Genomic DNA, 12,059 nt, shown 5'->3' on the forward strand with positions numbered 1-12,059 from the left:
TCTCTCTCTCTCTCTCTCTCTCTCTCTCTCTCTCTCTCTCTCTCTCTCTCTCCTTCTCTCTCTATCTCTCTGTCTCTCCCTCTCCCTCACTCTCTGTATGCCTGTCTCTCTCAAATAAAGGCCAAATTCTCTGGCATAGGAAGAGGTACTAGCATATGTGGGGAAGATGGAGGAGAGGAATATATGAGGAAAAGTTTTATACAGGTGGTGCTTGAGCTGAGTTTTTAAAGAAATGAGGCATTCTTTTTCAGGAGTCAAGATGGCGGAATAGAAGCAGGACTTCCAGCTTTGGCTTCCACCTTCCCTGATCCATGTTAAAAGGGATTCTGAACAAACTTTGGAGCTGTAGAACCCACAAAATGATACAGAGAAGCTAACCTCCTGCTGAGGACAGCCCAGTGGGAATCGGCCAGGGCAGCACTCTGGGAGCCCAGCCCAGCCCCACTGGCTTTAGCCCCAGGGCGTGTCTGACCAGCTGCCTGCTGGAGGGACACCAGATCAGCAGCAGCTGTGGCAGTTTCCAGATTTTTCAATACATAGATGTGAAGGACAAAGTGAGAGGTCAGAGCAGTCTGGACTATGGGACCCAGTAAGTGGGAGTGTGTGGCTTTTGCCCTTAGGGTGAGAAGCCGCTGAGACACCTGCAGAGCCAGTCAGCCAGCCCCACGTGGCAGCTTCAGCTCCTCACCCGCAGAGTGTAGGGGGACAAAGCACCAGTCTGAGGGTAATTGCTGTTGCTTTAACCTGCTTGGATCTGGATTTTAGTCTAGGGTGGAGGTCCTGGGGTGTGTATCCAGCTTTCCAGAGCCTGTGGAGACTTCAGCAAGAGCTCCCAACTAATACCTCTGGCAGCTGAGAAAACCCCAGTGTTTGGGATGAAAGCTCCCCAGTCTGGTGGCAGAGTCCTACTGTGGTAAAAAGCCCAGGGGTCAAGTGACTGAGGGGTGACACGACCAGGCAAAGGAAACAAAGCAGACAGAAGATTTCAACATTAGACTCCTATTTTGGGGACAAAAAGAGCAAAGCATGGAACAGAAGGAAGACAGTGAAGTCAGAACTCCTACACCAAAAGCTTCAAAGGAAAATATGAGTTGGATACAGGCCTTAGAGGACCTTAAGACACAGATAAGAGCAGTGGAGGAAAAATTGGGAAGAGAAATGAGAACAATGCAAGAAAATTGTGAAATGAGAGTCAACAGCCTGAATGAGTAAAATAACACCTTAAAAAATAGACTAACTCAAATGGCAAAAGAGGCTCAAAAAGGCAATAAGGAGAAGGATGCCTTAAAAAGCAAAATTTGCCAGATGGAAAAAGAATCTCAAAAGCTCACTGAGGAGAATAATTGTTTCAGAATTAGATTGGAGCAAATGGAAGCTAATGACTTTATGAGAAATCAAGATGCTGTTAAACAGATCCAAACAAATGAAAGAATAGAAAACAATGTGAAATACCTCATGGGAAAAACCACTGACCTGGAAAATAGATCCAGGAGAGACAATTTAAAAATTATTGGACTATGTGAAAGCCATGATCAAAGTAAGAACCTAGAAATCATCCTCCAGGAAGTTCTCAAAGAAAACTGCTCTCATATTTTAGAACCAGAGGGCAAAATAGAGATTGAAAGAATCCACTGATCACCTGAAAAAGATCCCAACAAGAAAACTCCTAGGAATATTATAGCCAGGTTCCAGAATTCCCAGATTAAGGAGAGAATATTACAATCAGCCAGGAAGAAACAATTTTAATATTGTGGAAACACAATCAGGATAACCCAGGATCTGGCAGCTTCTACACTGAGGGATGGAAGGGCTTAGAATATGATATTCCGGAGGTCAAAGGAGCTGGGATTAAAACCAAGAGTCACCTACCCAACAAAACTGAGTATCATGTTTCAGGGGAAAATATGGTCATTCAGTGGAATAGAGGACTTTCAAGCATTCTTGCTGAAAAAACCAGAGTTGAATAGAAAATTTGACATTCAGATACAAGAAGCAAGAGAAGGTAAACAGGGAAAAGGAATCATAAGGAACTTATCAAAGTTGAACTATTAACATTCCTACATGGGAAAACAATAATTATAACTTATGAAACCTTTCTCAGTATTTGAAGGGAATATATGTGTATATATATACATATATATATGAGGTTACATGGGCATATGAACACACTTGTTAATGTGTGTATATATGTTTACAGGTATACATAGATAGAGGGCACAGTACCAATTTAACAGGAAGGGATGACATTTAAAAGGTGAAATTAAGAGGTGAGAGAGTAATATAATGAGAGGACATGGGGAGAAACAGAATGGGGTAAACTATCTCATACAGAAGAGGCAAGGGAAAATGGTTACAATGGAGGGAAGAATAGGAAGGCAAAAGGGAATGGGTCAACCTTATTCTCATTAAATTTGGCTTGAGGAGGGAATGAAATACACACTAAATAGGGTATCTCACCCTACAGGAGAATGGGGGGGGAGGAGATGAGAGGGGGAATGATGGAAGGGAGGCAGGCTGGGCGGGGAGGGAAGTTGGAAGCATCCACTTTTGAAAAGGGACAAGATCAAAGTAGAGAATACAACTAGTGGCAGGTGGGATAGGAGGGAGGGAAATATAGTTGGTCTTTTACAATATATCTACTATGTTATTGTTTTGCATTAGCCACACATGTACAACTTATACTGAACTGCTTATCTTCACAGTAAGTTTGGGTGACAAGGGAGGAAGGGAATGAATCTGGAATTCAAAGTTTAAAATAAAATGTTTAAATATATATATATATATATATATATATATATATATATATATATATGTACTATTATTAATGCTATTTCACATATAATTGGGAAATAAGATGTACAGGCCCTGGGGCATAGAGATCCCCTGGAAAAGTTGAAAGGGGTATGGGAGAAAATATGGGAGAGAGCAGATTGGAGGAGGGGATATCCTGTGGGACTGCTCTTTTGGGGTGGTGGATAGGGGAAAAATGGGGAGAAAATTTGTAACTAAAATCTGGCAGAAATGAATGATGTAAATCAGAAGTTAATAAATCATTTGCAAAAATATATAAGAAATAAAATATAAAAGAAAAAAAGAAATGAGGCATTCTAAGAGACAGGGGTAAAGAGAAGAGCATTACATATGTGAGGGAGAGTTATTGCAAGGAAAGGAGTCAGGAGATGGAGTGACATGTGTCAAGTCTGACCAGAAAGCCAGTTTGGAAAGTGAGGTAAGGAAATTGACACCCTGAGGTTAAGTCATCATCACAGAGGTTATACCTTGCAAAACTGAAATCTGAAGTCAAGTTTTCTAATCTCTAATCCAAGATGTTTCCTATTACACAGTCCATAATACTACATGTAGCACTAAAACACAGAAATAAGGTAGGAGCAGTCAGTGCATGCTAAGGAACAGGACAAAGGAAAAAAAAACAACATAAAGCCATATCATACAAGATATTCAGCCTTTTTTAGCAAAATTCCGAGAATAGTCCTCCTTCTGTGTTTCCAATACATGGTCCCTGGAGATTTGGATTCCAAAGGTCTTCTTGTGCCTAATCTCTTCCCCCTGAAATGTTACAGTTGAGCATACCTGCCACCTTACATATATTAGGCATATCCAGCTGCACTTACCAGAGTCCAAAAAAATCCCCTCAACATGCCTCTTGTTAGACATAAATTAAATTAAGCATTTAATGGGCATTGAAGAGCCCTGCAGACTGATTCATGGTCCAGCAAAAGGCCTGCAGGTCAGGAAGTTAGCAGTCCTAATCTTTAGTATTATTTGACTCACTCTGAATGAATCACTTAACCTTCCTTGGTCTCAGACTTCTAATCAATACAAAAGAAAGTACCATCGATACCACAGGAGGGCATTATACACCCTATCCCCTTACTAGTGCCAATGAAATTCTTAAGGTGTATTAATTTCAATATCACCAAAGTAATTGGATAATGCTAAAAGCTTCCATAACGAACAGAAAAATAGGAAGTGATCTTTGGCATTCTTCTCCAGTTCCATTCAGTGCTGTCTACTGATCTGTTAACTTCGGAGGTATCCAGCACTCTGGTGGTGTCCCAGGTTACTTTCAGGATGAAAGATCAGATGGACGGGGTCCTGCTACTTGCACATGTGATCTTGGTCAAGTGATCTAATGTCCCTGGGATAAAGTTGTCCCTTCTATAAAAGGAGTTTGGTTGGGCTAACTAATTGTTAAGAGCCCTCCTGTCTCTAAATATTATGATACAATAAAATTAAAGGGGATTGGTTTATTGGGTTGGTCCATCCAGGAGGATGTGAATTTTAGAAGAAGACTGCTTAGGAGGAAAGTCCACAAAACCACTACCTACAGTGGTTATTTCTTGATTCTCCCCAACTTTTAGCACACTTTGCCTCCACAAATTACCTTATATTTTCTTTCTAAATATTTTGATTTGATATAATTAATTTTATATCTTTTTATAGCACACTCAGTGAAGTAGGTACTATGTTAGGTGCTAGATACAAAGGCATAGTATGAAATTGTTCCTACCTTCAAGCAATACACATGCATACACTATATATATACACACCTATATGCACCCATATAGATATGTATATATATGTTCATAAATGTATATATGTACATGTGTGTATAGCTATAGCTATATCTATATTTTGCTTGATCTCCACCTCTATATCTTTTAGAATATATGTGTATGTGCATATGTGTATCTATGCATTATATCAACATACCATATATATGTAAATTTACATACCTGTGTAGGTTTATATTAACATATATTCTTGTGTGTTTGTGATACATGTGTGCATAGGCATGTATGTATCATGCAGATACATATAGATATGGATATAGCTATAGATAAGAGACAACTTGTCTAGGATGATGTAGCCAGTATGTGTCCTAGGCTGGACTCACACTTCTTGACTCTGAGGTCAACTCTCTGTCCACTGTTGCACAGTCATGATTCTGTCTCTGCATATGTTTATGCAAAATAAATCCAAAATGAAGAAGTGGAAAGGAGGGAGAAGAAGTTGAGGATATCAGGAAAGAAGTAAACAGACTTATCTGCTACATATGGTTTTTCCCCAGTAGAATATGAGTTCCTTGAAGGCAAGTACTGTTTTTTACCCTTTGTATTCTCCAACATCTGACAGGACTTGGCATATAGCAGGCATATAGTAGGTATTTAATAAGTACTTGTTCTTTGGCTCATGGAGTACTAGAGCTGGAAGGACCCATGGAGGTGAAGGGATTTTCCAAAGGTCACACATTTAGTAAGTAGCAAAAGTGAGATTTGAACTCAGGTCCTCTGAACAGTAAAGAACCAGTGATTTTTTTGTCACAGTACTATAAAGTAATACTTACTGATTTGACTCAGATTGAATTGTAATGGTGTAACTCCAGAGAGGTCAGGATTAGGGTGGAGAAATCTTAGAAACAGAATGAACTAAGGAACTACATTCTTATAGAAATGAACACTCTCCCAGTGGTTCATAATGCAACCCATCTGCACTTTCTCATATGTATCTACCATGTCTTCATAAGGACCTTCTCCAGAAAGTCAATATGATATGAGGGTTTCATTCAAGTTCCCTTCACTTTGCTAGAAGGATAATGGAACATAAGGGGATGGATCATCTCTTCTCATTTTGTGTTGGTCTACCTTTTCCCGTTCTCCATTTCTCTGTTGGAAACCTTTATACCACTTTCTCTGTAAAATTATTCAATGACAATGTATTGTCCATACTCTTTCCATTGACCCTTGAGTGACCTTCAATTTCAGTTCTTAGAAGATTAGTAGTACATGACTATTAGAAATAAGGCATTACCAGAAGGAGGTGAGTTCTCTGTTTCAGAGAAAAGACTGATATCCTTAAGAGGTTTGCACAATACAAAAGAGAACTTGGTTCACTCCTCTATTTTTCTTTAATTCTCATTACCATATTAATTCTCTGAACCATCCATTTTATAGCCTAATACACATATGTGTAACATTATATATAATATAGGTAATATATGTAACATACATGAACCCATATACTAGTGAATAAACTATGTGTTTTGGGCATCAAACTATAATATACCTGGGGGATAATTTTTCTTCATCTCCTTGGATTTCCTCCCATGAATAATTATGTCTGCCCTTTTATGTGATTTTAGATATCATTTAACAAAATCTGCATTGTTTTCAGGGCTTGTTTCAATGAGCATGTCATCTTCCAGCAGGAGCATCTGGAGGATGCTATCATCTATTTATAGGCATTCCTCTTCCATTTGGACTCTATGCTGGAACCTTCTGTCATCTTATTTTATTCTCTCTTAATACTAATAATTGAATTGATACAATAAATCATTTCTGTTGTTATATCATCATCATCACCATCAACATCATCATTTATATAGTGCTTTAAGATTTACAAAGGGCTTCGTGTGTTTTCACATTGTATCTGTGCGACTACCCTGGGGAGGTAGCTATTATTATTATTTTTTAAAGCAATTGGGGTTAAGTAACTTGCTAAAGGTTACACGGCCAGGTGTTTCTGGGTGTGGTGCTAAGTATCTGAGCCCGGATTCGATCCCAGGTCATCCCGACACTGGAGCCCATGCTCTTACTCGTTGAGCCACCTGGCCGCCCCTAAGCAATTGGGGTTAAGTAACTTGCTCAAGCTTACACGGCCAGGTGTTTCTGGGTGTGGTGCTAAGTATCTGAGCCCAGATTCGATCCCAGGTCATCCCAACACTGGGGCCAGTGCTCTTACTCACTTGAGGCAGCTATTATTGTTATCCTTATTTTTCATATGAAGAAACTGAGTTTGAGAAGGGTCAAGTGGGTCTCACAATTGGTAAGTACCTGAAGCAGGATTTCAACTCAGGTCTTTCTGACTCCAAGTTCTCTACTTAGCTGGGAGATTTTCATGGTTAACTATGCCTAAGAAAATACGTTTATTTCCCTAGTCAACACACAGTAAGCACAACTGAATCTTGCATTCTCCATACTAGATGAGTTTGTGTTGTAACCCAGTGCTGTTCTTGACTTATCTCTTGACTTAGGAAAGATATCAAATATGTCCTATCTGATGTTGTTTCTGAACTCTTTTGGTCTCCTTGTAGCTATTAATTTATACAAATTCACATGAAATGAGAAGTAGTGACAGTCTGGGTCAATTTTTCAATCCGTTTTCCATTTTTTAACTTTAATAGATTATTTAAATAGGTCATGTTATAATTTTCCCAATTGTGGGACCCATGTTCCAGTTTGATATTGATTTTGATCTGCATTCTATATTGTTGATGACCTGACTCTAAACAGATACTTGATTCAGAAAGGGCTTCCACATCAGTAAGTAGTACTTTCATTAAACTATAATTAATTCTGCTCCTTTATGGTGCTATTTTGTGCTCACCATGTCATAATACATAGATATAAAAATCCTATATTTTAGTCACTCAATAAATATGTATTAAATGCCTCTGATATGTCAGATACTGTGCTAAGTTCTTGGGATACAAAAAGAGACAGAAGAGAGTTCCTGACCTCAATGAGCTCACAATAAAATTGAATCCCTCATTTTTGTTTTCTCTTATTTCTTGCTTAAGGGCCATTTTTTCTACTTTTTCTTCTTTTCCCTCAATGTCCATTTTTGCATGGAACTCTCCAACTATTGAATCACATGCTAATTTAATTTGGAAGATCTTTGTGAGTTATTCTCTTAATTACTCTCCCTCTTCATATCCTCCAATAGATGTTGATGTGGACACTGCAATGATTTTCATGTTGGTCTATTTGCAAAGGCTTTTCATTAGTACTATAATATAAAATAAACAAGTGATCCATGAAATGATATTTTCTGCTGCCTTTAGACACAGAGTAAAAAACAACTCTGCTAATTCTCTTTTTTGCTTCTCCTAGAAGAACCTATAATTCAATCATTCCATTTAGTTACACTTTCCTTTTATCTATTGGTTTCATTTATAGCTAGAATATTAAAATTAATAGGATTCAACTCCTTTGTTAGTATAGACATTCAATAAGCATCTTGCATTTAGAGTAACAACATATATTGGATATTATGGACAAGCTGATCTTTAGTACCCTCTTTCTCATTCCCTACTTTGCCCAATCTTTGTCCCTCCTAGAGGCCATGAGTAAAATAACACCTCAGGATGTTTGCTCTTGGCGAGATGTACTGGCAGGAGATTGTCTTGGCATTTGCCATTTGTCTTTCATAAATGCTTAGATGGAAGGTACCTATAGACTGGTTGTGGGGATCCTGTATCAGGGAAAAACTAGGTGCCTGTAACCAGTGGGTTAGCTGTTTTTTTTTTTAATACATTTGTTTTTATCCTCTTCTCTACTTGTTTTGTTTCTATGCTTATAGGAAGAGCTATGATATGCAATATTTGTGTGTAGAGAAGGAGAAGAAGGGGATAAGTATTTACTAAATGACTACTATGTCGTAGGCGCTATGCTAAAGTCTTTGCAAGTGTTATCTCATTTTACCAAAGTCTGTGTGATTCAGGTTCATTGAAATATAGTAGACCCAGGGATGAAGGCCCAGACATGACAGTAGAGTGCTTCCCGTGAATGGGGGCTTCTAAGCCAAGATTCTGACTGGAAAAAAAAGCAACATTATTGATGTCCCCTAGGCTAACAAAACAAGCAGCTGACATTCAGAAAGGGGCACAGATAGGAGAGAGTGGTTTTAGTTTTCTGCGAATCATTAGCAGCTTAGCTGTTCCCTTGAGTGCCCTCTAGTGTGGGTGGACCACATAGCTATTATGGTGAACAGGGTACTTCCTAGTGTTTCCTTCTTATTATAAGGCTAGTGACAACAGTGTCCCCTGGTGGTTAAATGCAGAATCAATGGTACTTGATCACAGTAGATTCAGTGAGGGAGAAGAGAAATTCAAACAATGCTGTTTTGCATCTTTCCACCTATAGCTTGTGTTTTTTATGACCCATTCCCCCTTCTTTGCCACCATAATGACAAGCAGAGTTCAGTTCTACAGTGCTACTAGGAAGAACAATCTTGGGACGTGATTATTTTGACCCCTCTTCTACAAAGGTCCCTCTGGATTCTTGGAAGGATCACGGCTATGCAGAATACATGATACAGATTGGATATTTCCCTTTCTTCAACGATGATTGGAAAGAGGAGGACATTCATTTAGTGTAGGAGGTAAGGGGTGGGACTCACCAGAACAATACCAGAGCTGGGGTCAGCAGGTCTTCTAACTAGGTAAAGCTTAGGTTGTCAGGCAATATCAAAGAAAAATGCAAAGACCAGAAATTCACAGCAAATTAGAAAGGGGCTGTAGGCAAGAGATGCATTTTTGTTTTATAAGAGTTCCATGCTGGGGATTTTAGCCATCCCAGAGAAAGCTCAACATTCTACCACAAAATCTATGTATGTGCATGGACATATTGTTTAATCACTTGGGGCCTGTTTTCTCCTGCAAGTGCTTTCTCCTCTAAGTGCTCTCGAACAACAGCAATAATAACTCATATTTATATCATACTTTATGAAATAAGGACTTTACATCTATTATTTCATTTTTATCCTCACACTTGGGAGGTAGGAGCTATTATTATATCCATTTTACAGATGAGGAAACTGAGGCAGATAGAAGTAAAGTGACTTACCCACAGCTAGTAAGGGTCTGAGGCAGGATTAGAACTCAGGACTTCCTGACTTTAAGCTCACCATTTCATCTTCTGGACAAAATATCTCCCTTTAATGTCCCCTCCAGCTCTAGCATTATAGAATTTTACAATGGTGAACAAAGAGAGGCAGGTTGGTGTCATGGATAGAGATCTGGTCTCAAACTATCAAGACGTAGGTTCAAATCCTACCTCTGACATATACTGGTTGTCTGACCCTGGAGAAATCACTCAAACTGTGTTTAGGTGACTCTCTAAGGCTATAAATTGCAGAGAAAGTGCATTGGTAGAGGGAGCACTCTCATCTTAAAGTTCCCTATATTAATGAAATCAAAGCTGTTCTTATTAAACTCTTCTTTTGTGTGACTTGATTCTCCAGAGACCCTCTCCCCTTGCCACATTTGGGTGGATTCTCTCTGCATTCCCTCTCAGCACTGTTTTCTGGCCAAAGAGTATTGTCTCACTGACTTGGGTGGCAAGTCTGACAACACATTCCTTATTCATTCACTTTCATCAAGACTTGTAATCAGTGAATCCCAATGACTTGCCACAGAAAACCAGGCCTGGGCTTGAATGACTCACACAGGCATTTTGTTGTTTTGCTCTGTGCTTTATGGACTAATCTCATAATCATATGTAATTCTTTTAAATATTTTATAAACTACAGCAACTTCCTTAATACTGCATCCTAATTATCCAGCACGATTTCTAGAAAGATTCGCTGCATATTGTAGAACATGTGGGATGAGTCATTTGTCACTGAAAAAGATGGCGAAGAAACTCTTCTTCCTAAAAATAGGGTAGCAGAGATAGGATACCGGCAATAGTTTTTCACTTGAACCTTTTTTTCTTTCCTTTTATAGCTGTCTCCCCTTTTTATAAAAACCTGATATGTAACTATATAAAACACCATAGAAGATAAAAACAGAACAAAGGTACAAGTTAGACTGTGTAACACATATTATCAGTGCCATACAAAAATTAAGCTAGCAAATGATTCTCCAAACTTGGGAGGGTTTGAGTTTGGTCTTTTTCTGTACTGTTTTACCCTTTACTTAACCTCATATATTCACCAGTCCTCAAAAATCAGGCCTTTGCTCACCACTCATTGCCTGACAACCTAATAATGTGACAATGGGTTTGGAACAGACAGGTTTTCTAAGGCTCGCATAAGTATCCATCTCTTACAGAAGGAATTTTCAAACAATTACAATAATACTTCTTTTCTGGGGTGTCTGGTTCTATAAATTGGATAATCTTCCAAATTTTAGAAGGTTTAAAGGGCATTATGACCTTGGTCATAGGATCATATATCTATGAGGGGGCAGCTAGGTGGCACTGTAGATAGAATGAGACATTGCTTTCATGAGGGAGTAATTTCCTTGCATTTGAATAGAGCTGAATGGCCACCTCTAGGGGACAATCATCATTCTAGGGCTAGATGACCTCTGAGACCTCTTCTAATTCTAAAATTCTATGTTTAAACAAGATGATCTAATCATCTTTTTACAAATGGGTAAACTGATTCCCCGGGAGAATTTTCTCAAGCATGGATTGATATTAATAGCTAACATGTTTGTTTTTAATGGAACAACCATCTTACCTCATTTTATATTTCTTCTAGACTCTCAAATAAGTATTCCATGAACAATGTCATCTAATTTTTTTAATGGAGTTGTGAATGAATCAGATTATTAAATGGCATTGTGGAGACATTGCTTATGTCATTGATTAAGAACTTTCTGTTGATTAGGTTGACTTCCAGCTGGTGCTGCCCAAATAAGTTTGACTGAGCAAGAGGGTGCCACCATGTAGATTATTAACAGTTAAGATTTTGGCTTAGATGTCTTCCAAAATGTTAGTTGTCAACATCTTAATGCTAGTGCAGCAAAGCTGACTTTGGAAAGCTCAAATCTGATCATGTCATTCCTCTTACTTAGTAAACTCCAGGATCAATTATAAAATCTTAGTTGATTTTTAAAGCCCTTCATCCTCTGGGTCCTTCTTACCTTTCCAGGCTTACTTTAATCTCCATCTACTCTATGGAGTTTAATGGATCTGTCATCCAGTGACTCTGGCCTCTGTTTCTCTCATAAGACATGTCATTTCTGAACTCCAGGCATTTTCATTGACTGTCCCCCAGGCCTAGAATTCTCTCTCTCCTCCTCTCCACTTTCTGGCTTCTCTGACTACCCCCTCTGGTTTCAGTTCAAATCTTACTTCTCTGAGAACCCTTTCCCAGTCCTCCTTAACTTTAGGACCTTTCCTCTGAGACCAGCCTCACATTATCCAGTATATAGCTTGTTTGTACACAGTCATTTGCATGTTGGTTCCTTCACTAGATTGTGATCTCCTTGAGGGTAGGAACTGTTTTTGCCTTTCTTTGTAGTTCTA

The sequence above is a fragment of the Petaurus breviceps genome, unplaced genomic scaffold (genome assembly GCF_028583685.1).
Source record: "Petaurus breviceps papuanus isolate PSGF00001 unplaced genomic scaffold, PetGlider_PUasm1.0 188, whole genome shotgun sequence".
Classification (NCBI taxonomy): domain Eukaryota; kingdom Metazoa; phylum Chordata; class Mammalia; order Diprotodontia; family Petauridae; genus Petaurus; species Petaurus breviceps.